Below are 11,060 nucleotides of genomic sequence, written 5' to 3'. Positions count from 1 at the left end.
ACTGTTTAAAAATGTGCCTATCTGCAAGACCCGCTTTGTAAATCAAGCACTCTGCTTTGGCTGGTTCCTCACCCAGCCTCCTCTCAGCGGTTTAAAACCTAATGCAGTTGCCAACAGACAGGCCTACCTGCCTGAAGCAATCAGACAAAAATCAAGGGAAAAACAGAATAAGCTGAACCAGACAGGGCTCTTTTAGGGAGCAAAAGGGGCAGCCCCAGTGGACAGCTTTTTTGTTTGGTTTTCATTAGCGCTTGCTTTGCTGATCACGATTGCAGAGAAAAAAGCACTGAATTCATGGTCATCAGGCTCAGCCTTTTGAGATGCACCCTTTGGCCCACTAAGAGAAACCCAGGCAGTTCAGGGAAAACTGTTGTGTCTTCTCAGGGAAGGGGAAGAGGGATGCTATTCAAATGAGAACTGCTTTTATAATTAATTTAGGTGATTTCCCCCCTCCCCCTTTTCCTCTTCTCTGCAACAGTAGTTAGTTGCTATTTTCACCACCACCTAATTACTTAGTACTGGTTTGTGGGAGGATTCAGCTTCACAAGGCATCCCACACAGGTTGTCATTTTGTCAAGAATTCCTTCATTAACAAGCTGTCAATACCCTGCCAACAGCCACCATTTGGTTTGTTAAGGGACTGGGGGCTCTGGAGTGAAGAGTTGGCTCTGTACCCTTTCATTTAAAAAAAAAAAAAAATAAATAAAGCAAGAGGCAGATGTCTGCCAGTCTGTTCCTTTGTGACACATTGCAGCCTTTTCCCTTCTTTTTTTCTTTTTTTTTCCCTTGCTGAAAGAGCAAGGCAGAAAAGGAGGGAGAGGAAAATCACACAGACTGTGTAGGTTGTAGCTCAAGTTACTGTCTCCCTATCAGGCTGCTTCCTTGTGAAGTTGTCTGCACGCTTTTGCCCCACACTACCTCCCAGCCCCACATGCCCTCCGACATGCCCCACATGGAAAAGCTCTGAAGGAACACAGGCACCGTTTTACCTCAACCTTTAAAACAATCATCCTAATGAAATATGAAGACAGCCTGCCCGTCACATAGGTGCTTCCAGAAGAGTTTGTCCTTTACGACTAATTAACTGGATTAACACAGATGCTGACAGGCTTTGCCAGGTGCTCCTATCACTACTCTTTCGAGATACTGATGATTAAGAATGGCTTTGTGCAATTTCCCCCTTGAAAGCCCTACCATATTTGCAAAGTCATCTTTTTTTTTCTCCTATTAGCTCCCAAGACCAAATCTCAGCTTGATTTCACTGATTAGTTTTTGATTGCACTGTGCCTACCAGGTAGAGTTTCAAGGTTAGCCCAGATGCTGAGAGAATTGGGGCATTTGTCCATTGTCAGGGGCATTTCTGAGAACCTGCTGTTGCAACCAAGTTTCAGCTATGTCAAGCAGGAATTTAGCTGGGTTGGCACAGATGACAGCAAATTAAAAGGCAGACAGTGGGACAGGGAAGCAAAGAGTGACAGAAGTCTCTGTGGTATCCAGAAACTACAAAAATAAAGGATTGTTCAGAATGACAGGGGATGAAGTAAGTGTTGTCTCTGGAGGTCTCTCTGGCAGGTTTTTGGTTCTTACAGGCCAGTGAGGCTATCATTATATTCAGAAGACACTCAAAGGAATTCCGAGCAATCAAAGAAATTTTTTTCCTGCTTTTGTGCCGGTCTAATAATTATCTCTTAAATGTGTGGTAGACCCTCCTGTCAGCTGTAAAATCATGTATGCGAAAGTCATATCTGTACACAGAACACTGATACTTATTTGCCAACAGTCTTATGCACCTGTAGCTACCTACAAACACAGGTTTAAAATGCACCCAGATACACATTTCAGCTTATGTTAAAAATTCAGTTCCAGCCTTTATTTTGAAGAAGTGCAAAGGTGTTTATGCCCATGTAATTCTCAGATACAAAGAATTACTACAAGGATCAATCACAATTGTACAAGTTATACAATCACAATTATACAAAAAGGATCTCTGAAGGTTGTGCCACCTAATTTTTGCTTAGCTCATAGATATCTTTTGCACAAAAGTGTCTGGATCATGAAGGAGGCAGCAACAACCATTTGACATTCCAGTATGAAAAGCAAGTTCCAGCTACCTCAGATGCAGCTCTGAAGTTGTTTTATAATATTCAAGTGCAGTGTAAACACAGCTATCTGGGTAGGAAAAACTCTCTCCTTTTCAGCTGAAAATAGATCCCAAACATAATTTCCATGGAGTCCACATGAGTGGAGTCAGCAAATAAGTAGAAATGAAGAGAAACTGGTTGGATGCAGTACGTGCCAGTCATCCGCTCTTGTTATACTCTTTTATCCTTTCCTCTCATCTTCTTTTCTTTCTTTTGTTCTGTGGCTATTTAAAAGAGTTTTTTTCTGTCAGTCTGTACAATACTGGAGAGTGTAAAAGTGGGATAAACAGAACCATCTGGGAGATGCTTTGATAGCCAGACTGTATGCACCTTGAAAAACATGAGAGAGAGAGAGAGATAGGTATAGATATACACACCTTCACCTCTGCAGACTTTTTAACTTTTTTTGGGCCCCTTCAAGCTGTCACCTCCACTGGATTAGCCCAAAGCTGAACACTGGTGATCCCACTGCCCTCCCTGCTGACAGCAGCCATCCAGGTTCAGCCAAAGGCCTCCACATGGGTATTGTGTCAGAGGCCTCCCAGAGCAGGTATGGCAGGGGTCTCTCTATAGCTCTGAAAACCTGAAACAAGTATCCACTCTGTATTTAAATTTATCAGGTCCTCCATTTTCCCTGGGGGTTTTTTCTGAACTTGTTCCGACATTATAGGAGCATCCCATGCCATAACCAAGGGATTTTGTCTTTGTCCCTCACAAGGGATAAGGCCTTTCTAAAATTTCGTTAGCAATTCTGAAACAAAAACTTTAAGTAACACATTTAGTCAGAGGAAAACCGGAGGCTTACATTTCAGAAGGCTTCTCAGCATGCAAATGAGAAAGAATCCTTAGTTGATAAACATTTACCTGCCTCTACTCTTCAAGGGGAGTGTAAATGTATCCAAGACATCTAATAAATAATGTTTAGAACAGAGTCAAGCTATGTGTTTACAGGGCCCCAAATGACATGTTGTTACAAGAACTTCAGTAGAAGGTATGTCCATATAGTCAGTAGTGGGAAAACTAAAGCAGTGGGAAGCAGGATATAACCTAGAATCCAGTCTCCAGGATGACTCTTTATCTACAGCCATTTCCATGAGTTAAATGCAGAAAATAAAACCTGAGATGGTTAAAAGAGAGGAGCACTGAACAGCACTTTCAAAATCCTGTGCTCTGTTACAGACAGAATCACCTACATTTTTAGAGCAGTACTTGAAGATCTGGCCATATGGCTCCCATTTACCTTAATGGGACTCAGGCAGCCAAATCCCTTATGCAGCACTTCAACAATGCTAGAAAGTATGCCAGGCTCTACACCCATCATTGTTATTTGCTGCCGAGCATTAGAAGATCAGCTGGATTTTAAATGTTCACATTATAAATATGTTTCCTTGAACAAGTGAGAAAAGAGGGACCAAGACAGAGAAGTTTCTAGCAGGACCAAGACCCTGGCAGACCACGATGCTGCTGCACAGCAAGTACAACCATCAAACACTAATGTTATTTAAGCATGGGCAGGGCTGGAGATAACAAAGTAAAATACCTGTTATCTTTCAAAGCACTATTAGGAATGAGTTGATCCATCTGATAGTGGAAGATGTAGGATTACTCCTTCTCCTTTTCAAAAGTAAAATAAAATAAAATAAAATAAAATAAAATAAAATATTTTTCATTACATCCTGGATTACTTCAAAGCCTCAAATATAGTGATTTTCATATAGGATTTCTGGAGCTCATTATTTGTGCCTTAAAACAGCTAAGCTTCTTAAATATCTGTGTGGACACTGAATGACAACATGCTAAAAATATTTAGAACATCTCAAAACAGTTTCTTTGTACTGCACTGAGCATCCAGTGCCCAGGAATATTTTTGGGTTTTGGTGAAGAAAAAAATTCCCAAAAAATTAGCATAGACTCCTGAAGTGGATGACTGTTTACTTCTTCTTGCTGGTTTTCTGGTTTATGAAAACCCCTTCTTTCTGACTAGAATGCCAGCCATGTTGAACCACATTTTCAAAACTAGAAAAGAGCAAACTCTTCTACTAAGGCAAATCTGCCCCCGTGAGCTTTAATAAAACACTGCCAGTTTATGTTGATTTTAATTGTGGGCTCAAGTGTCTTATTTCATTCATATCTGTATTTGTACAGTATCTGTCTAAACGGCAATACAACAAAATCCTCATAACAAACAGCCCAGGACAAAGAAGCTGAATTATCTTTCAGGTTTAAACATTTGCTGCATTTAAAATGTTTTTAAGATAAATGATAAATATGAAAGGTTTCAAGGTTAGCCTAGCTTCTGAGAAGAGCAGTTAAACAATGACTCTGATGAGATTTGAAGCCTACATAATTAAGTTTTGCATACATGAGCCTGGAGTTAATTTTTTATGCACCCTAATGCTTCTGTAGAGTGCTTCCTTTTTTATTGGCTAGCTGTGATGCTTTAGCTGCACTCTTTTCTTGCTCACACAATAATAAAATGTAATGTATCTGTGAAAGCAAGGCCCTGTCCTGGCACTGGTTCTGAAGCAGCTTTGCTTTCACAGTACCAGTTGTATCGGTCTCCAGAAGCACCCCACACAGGGGTTTGGATTAGGAATCAAGAACACATCAGTACACAAGAACTAAAATGCTTTAAGAGTCTGAGAGAAGTATTTACAAAACCAGCTTCAGCCAAGGGAAGTGAGTCTTCCTCATTTCCCTCAAGACGACAGAGGCAGACTTCTTTGGGAGCAGCTCATGTCAGCTAAATCTCAGTGTCTCCCTCAGTTGCTTTAAATCTTTTAGAGGTTTCAGTGTCACCACTATCAAGTCTAAGCAGCTTAGGGACAACTCTAGATGCTTGCATCCTCCAAAATTACAGATAAATGCCTTAGAAGATTGCTAAATGTCTCTGACCAGTTTAGTGTCTCCCTGCCATTGATACCAATGGTTTCAGTCCTCTCTTTGTACATACACCAGACTTTCTTTTCAGTCTTTTTCAGACCAGAACATTTACAGTATGATCTGAAAAGTAGATAACTTAGACTGCAAGTCAGATACCAGGTTTCTATACTTGAAACAATTTAAACTGAAGTAAGAGCCTAATTAAGTTATGACTTAGAGGTTAAGATAACTAGCTTTGCACTTCTAAAATAACTTTTACTAATGGCAAATTTCTGTCATTAGTTACATAAATACTTTTAAATACTGGTCCTCATCCAAAAAAGAATTTACAGCAAAAGAGACAGTGTGGTACTTAGACTTCAGTATGTGGAAACCGTTATCCAAAGAGGGAATCCAGATAGAAGGGAAATAGTCTGCTTATTTTAAATACAGATGTTTGATTAATTTCTTAGGGCTTTCATACTGGTATTTCCGCTAGCATTTATTTTAACAGCCATAGGAAATCCAAATCATAAAAACTTAGCACTCAAGGAGTGCTTCAACAGCTAAACTGAGGGGACAAGACCTGAGATTCCACATCATTTTTCCTTAGAACAAACCAAACAAAAGGAGACTTAACAGTTACCACACTTATCTCTCTTCTTCCCTTCATTTATATATTGTGAAAAAGTATAGCCATCCTAGGTCCTAGCACTGGACTAGGTCCTTCTCACTGCAATTCTCTTGTAACAATTTGTTTGCCCACTTTGTCTCCCTCAAGCCCTGGTGTGTACCCAAGCTGCTCAGCAGTGAAGGCTGCTCAGCCCCTGCAAGGCTCCTCCCTTGAGTCAACACTGGTGTGACCACAGAATGATACGAGATTTGATACATGGCAAACAGAGTAGGATCACAGTACTTTTGGACCAGATCAGCATGTTGCAGGACATTTACAAGCCTGCTGACATAAAATACCCATTGATATTTCAGCATTTGGGGTGATTTTAAACCCCAGACGACTTCCATCTACGTTTTTAGGCACCTAGGTCTTGTGATGTAAGCCTTCTTTTGAAACAAGGACTTCAGAGAGGAATAGAACTTAACCATTTATTTTGTCTAACTGGGCATTGACATAAATACTTGTGATATTTTATGAAATGCACACACACACACACACACAAATACACACACATATATATAAAAATTTGTACATATGCATGTGCACCCAGAGGCTTGCAAGACATCAGGTATCATTTTCAGTGTCCCTAAGGCTACAAACACATAGGAGAAGGGAAGTGCAGATCACGATCACGTGGTGGCAGCTACCCACACACACAGACTGTGCTGACACGCTGAAAGAAGAGACAACATGGCACACAGGAGAGCCGAAGTGTGAAACGTGAGAAATTCAGTCCAGGTTCAGCCACAGGAAAGCCCACTGATTTCAGGGCAGGGCCAGCACACTGGCAGAGGCTGCATCATTGATCTGCCACTTTTTGAAGCCAGGGTATCTTGGCTTATCAAAGAAATACACGGCATGTGTGGTTTATATCTTTTGGGCTCCTGGAGATAAAAGACTCCCAAAACAAAAACTTTTGAATTCCCATGCTTTGTATTGGAAACCTAATCATGACTGTGGGACTGCAAATTGTACTGAATTTAGCTGCTACATGCTGAGCCAAAGTCTGTCCTCATAAGTCTATAGCTTAGTTGGCTTTCATCACAAGGTTAGTTTTTCAAGATGAAAACCTTTCCCCAACACTAGCAAATGGATCCCATCTTATCAGCTGCCAAACTGATGGTGTCTTCCTGTTTATATACCATTATTTCAGTTTAATTATTTAATCCAATCTGATTGTCATGGCTATTAACTGTTTACCAGCAAAGGCTGCTTTCATTTTTCTTTTTAGATGATGTAATGCTGCCTGAGAAAATGCAGTTTGCAGCTACTGATATATATATGTGTGTGTGTGTCTGTGTGTGTGTGTGTTACAATCCATGATTCTTAAACAGAACAGGCTCATCTCAGCTCCCTGATGAATATCATTAACTGTGATCCAAATACTGGTATGGAGTTTGGCTGTCCACTTCTTGTACATTGCACTCCTGTATCACACAGATTTGTAGCTAGGCAACCTCGGCAAAAATATACACAAATAATAGACAACACAGAATTTTTACAACCATTTACACTGTTTAGAGGTATTTTGTACTTACCCTCCATATTTGCAAATGACTACAAGCAGTTGAGAATCAAGATATTTATCTTGGCGACTGATGTCGATGAAAAAGAAATTAAATTTTAGTCATCTGTTAAAAAACTGTTCATCCTTGGTAATTGCGTGAATGCATTCTTTCAAGGCTACTCCAAGGAAAAGAACAATAGCTTAAAGCTTCACTGCTCCAACTGTTCTGTCATTCCTACAACTATCAACTGCTGAGATTGAAAACTGTCATCTGGAAGTTTTTCCTGTAAAAAAATGAGATTGTGTCAAGAACAAGATTTGGCTAAGAAATGCTATTTCAGCAGTTTCTCTTTTTTCTTTTTTTTTTTTTTCCACAGGATACCTTATATAAAATTAAATAAGCCTTCTGGTTTCAGTGGGTTTCAAGATTCTCATGACTTCTTATTCTATTTTCTTCTTTTGTAACTATAATCATTTGAGTGAACAGAAATGATTTTTTTCCATCTTCTGAATCATCAGAGAGTTCAGCAATACTGAAAAGACAGAGTAACAAAAGGAGAAATAAATTTTAAAAACCCAGTCAATAATCTAACTTTCAAAAACTTGCATCCCATAGCTGGAAAGAGTAAACATTTTAAAAAGAAAAAGAGAGATAAAAAGTAAAAAATCTTAAAAGCTGTTCTTATTGTTAGTCTCAGTGACAGAAAAAGTGGGGGGAAGTATTATAAAAATTGCTGAATAACATATTCAAAACAAATTTTAAAAATATAAGTAAGGAAACATTTTATTTTAAAACCTGAATGTGAGATTCTTAATATGAATAGAATATTTCTTCAAATTTAGTTACTACATCAACTCTAACATTTAACCACACAATTAGAACTTGTCCATACCTACCTCATAGTCACACTGCTAAGGTATTCGGAGTTGTAACACTACAATAAAATAAGGACTTACGGTTTCTTGTCTATTATAAGGGGAATCATGATGATGTAGCAGTTTTGTGTGAATAAGAACTGCAGAATATGCCTTAAAATTAAGAAAAGGATGTATTTTAATTCAGTTTTCAAAAGGACTGATTATTAATAAGTTTCCTCCTTAGAGAAGTATTTATGACCAGAATTTCTTCGATTTGGCACATCCATGGAATCCTAATGATAGTTGTTTCTTCATAAGCAAGGATGGATAAACTCAAGCACTTCATTATTTACCCTGTACTCCCAACTCCTTTCACAAGCTGTGACTCACCACTGTACCTTCAGTGATATTTCACAATCCTAAATTGAGCGAATTCTATGGATTTCTATGAATATAGTCTCCAGTTCTGATAGGCATGTCCATATCAGACGTTATCACCTTGTTTTTGGTGATGTCAGTGACGCAAGGAAGTGGTTTTACATGATGGAAACAACTCTTTAATTATGAAAACTGTGCAGTTCAACTGCTGACTGCATGGCTACAATGGCTAAATGTAACAGCGGGCTGTTGGAAAACAAGACTTCCTAAACATACAATGGAAAATTCTGTCTCTGACAATCTCCTGAGGATCCCACTGCATTTGTAGTGGACAGCCAGTCTCACCTAGGAAACTACACGCAAAAGTGCTTTGTCTGGGTAAAATTTGGTTAAACAAAGCTACCTTTGTAAAGAGGAGAACGTCTGTGGCAGATTCACAGAGAAAGTGCCTGATGGAGAGCAAGAAGGAAGACCTTGCTGAAGGGTTTGAAGTAGGCAGTCTTTTCCTCTTTTCCCAGAGTGAATGGTTTCAAGTAATGAGGATCTACATGAAGACTTTTTCTTACCTCACAACCCCATTTTCTTAAATGGACAAGGTTTGCTTCAGTTTAGCTATGGAATCTATCACTGATGAATCCATTTGCTTCTCCTGGGAAGGAGATTAGATCAACCCCCACCAACAAGGCTGTGACTGAATCTGGGGTGCAGTAACCGGGACTCAGCCTGTTGCTGGGAGGATATAGGGGAAGAAACACAAAATCTGTGGAAACAGGAAAGAAAGGAAGAAAAAAGCAACCAAAATATAGGGATCACCCTGCCCTGTGGGGATCTGTTAATCCATTGCTTTTCATATTTCACAGGTTCCCCCTGTTCCCTGCCCTAGCCCTGGCCACTCCCTCGGTTTCTCCCTGTTTGTTCTGTACCCCAGCTGCCCCCAGGGACCACCCTTGGGCCCCTGACAAAACCATCCCACACTCAGACCACGCTGTCTCTCCACCTTTGAACATCGAGGGGACAAGATGTGATTAAAGCCATCTCAAACCCTCATGAGAGACCCTTCTCTACCTTCTTTACCACCACTGCGTTGTTACGCTGCTGGCTGCCGGAGCCAGATCGCAGGGCTGTCCGAAATGGACTCCGGGATGCGACTGATCGCATGGCCCTAGGAAACCCTCACTGAGCTCTCAGGGAGCAGCAGCCTGCTAGGCAGAGTCTAGCAGTTACAACACTGCCCTGCAGCTACATAGCCATGACAGCAGTTGTCTGAAACAAGGGAAGAAGGTTTTGCTCATCCCTGTTCTAGTCAAATCCAGAAAAAAAACAAAACAAAACAAAATAAAATAAGTCCTCGGGCATCTCCTGTTAAAAGGTTGCAGTTTTTTTCCCCAGCTGATTTAGCAAGTAGCACTCAGTTAAAATTCATTTTGCACTCAGCTAAAACTTGAAATAAATATGCACTGGGCTACTCTAAGACTGATGTGAGACATAAATGAGACATTTACTTTAAGAGCCCTGAGAGAATCACTGGCCTTAGCCTCTTGTGACCTGCAGTACTCTAAGTCTACCTGCTGACCATTAGTACTGGTCTCTTATCACCTTCTTTTTAGCAGGCACTACTGCAGATTTAAGGACAATGAACTGTTTCTCCTTGCCTTGAGGTTTTTGGTGTTTTAATGTGTCATGCCCTTTTTTTTTCCCCAAGAAATAAAAACTTTTAGCTAGAAAATCTTTTCTCTTGGATTAGATGCAGTTGTTGATGCCAGAAATAATACAACTTTTAGATTAACAATATTTTTCAAAGAGTGAATCAGATGACTGATATCTTCATTTGATAGCCTCTGCTAGCTTCTTTTGCTTATGAGAGGACATAATTTGCCTCTCTCTCATTTTATTTTTGGGAAGTTTAGCAGTGCAAGAATGCTCCCTTAGGATCACAAAGCAAAGTTGGAAACTAGAGATGCAGAAGGAGTATTTGTTAAAAAGTATATAATTGCAAGTGCCAGTTTCTTCCATAAAAAGGAAGCTGAGAAGCATGCTATGAATGTTCATTTGCAAAGTCTCAAGCTGTGACTGCGTAGCTGTGAATCTCATTCTGCTATTGTCAAAGCACCGCATTGGTAATTGTCAAGAATGGATGGCTGGCCACATACAAAGTAACAAAAGTTACAAGATCAGCAGCAACTAAATATACTTGCTTCTTCTCCAAAGTGTATAATCTCCTTTCATTCCTTTTCCTCTGAGAGCTGCATGATGGGTGATGAAGTATGAAGCTGGGGAATAAAGGGAAAGTGCAATCCCCATGACTTAAAGCTGGAATCCAAGCCCTCCACTTGCTTTCCCCTCCTCTCTGCCCTGGAGCAGACCGTAGTGCTGTGAGAGGGGCCAAAGTGACAAAAGCATCCAGTGAGTGTTCGCCAGGGTTACTCACCAACCCCTCCAGGGACCACCAGGTGCCCAGATGTATTAAACCACACACTTGTATCTGCAGCTCATTCTCCCCAGGGGAATAGCATCACCAGCTGGGAGAGGGAATGTGGAAGGAAGTTCTTATTAATACCATGTGTCACAGTAGGATGTAAAGGGACACAACACACAACATGATGGAATGCAACTTGGTATAACACCAGCTATCTAAGCA

General features: G+C 40.2%; 1 long non-coding RNA gene across 1 annotated transcript; it reads right to left on the bottom strand.

Annotated features, from left to right (window-relative positions):
* Positions 1–1,895: 1,895 nt before the first annotated feature.
* LOC125335349 lies at positions 1,896–7,710 on the bottom strand. Its single transcript, XR_007207426.1, has 3 exons — positions 7,569–7,710; positions 7,218–7,470; positions 1,896–2,471 (listed from the first exon to the last, which is right to left on the bottom strand). It is a non-coding gene; the product is annotated as an uncharacterized LOC125335349 (long non-coding RNA).
* Positions 7,711–11,060: the final 3,350 nt, after the last annotated feature.

This window comes from Corvus hawaiiensis, chromosome 1 (assembly GCF_020740725.1).
Source record: "Corvus hawaiiensis isolate bCorHaw1 chromosome 1, bCorHaw1.pri.cur, whole genome shotgun sequence".
NCBI lineage: Eukaryota > Metazoa > Chordata > Aves > Passeriformes > Corvidae > Corvus > Corvus hawaiiensis.
The sequence above is the reverse complement of the archived record's forward strand: the minus strand, read 5'-3'. Positions and strand labels throughout refer to the sequence as shown.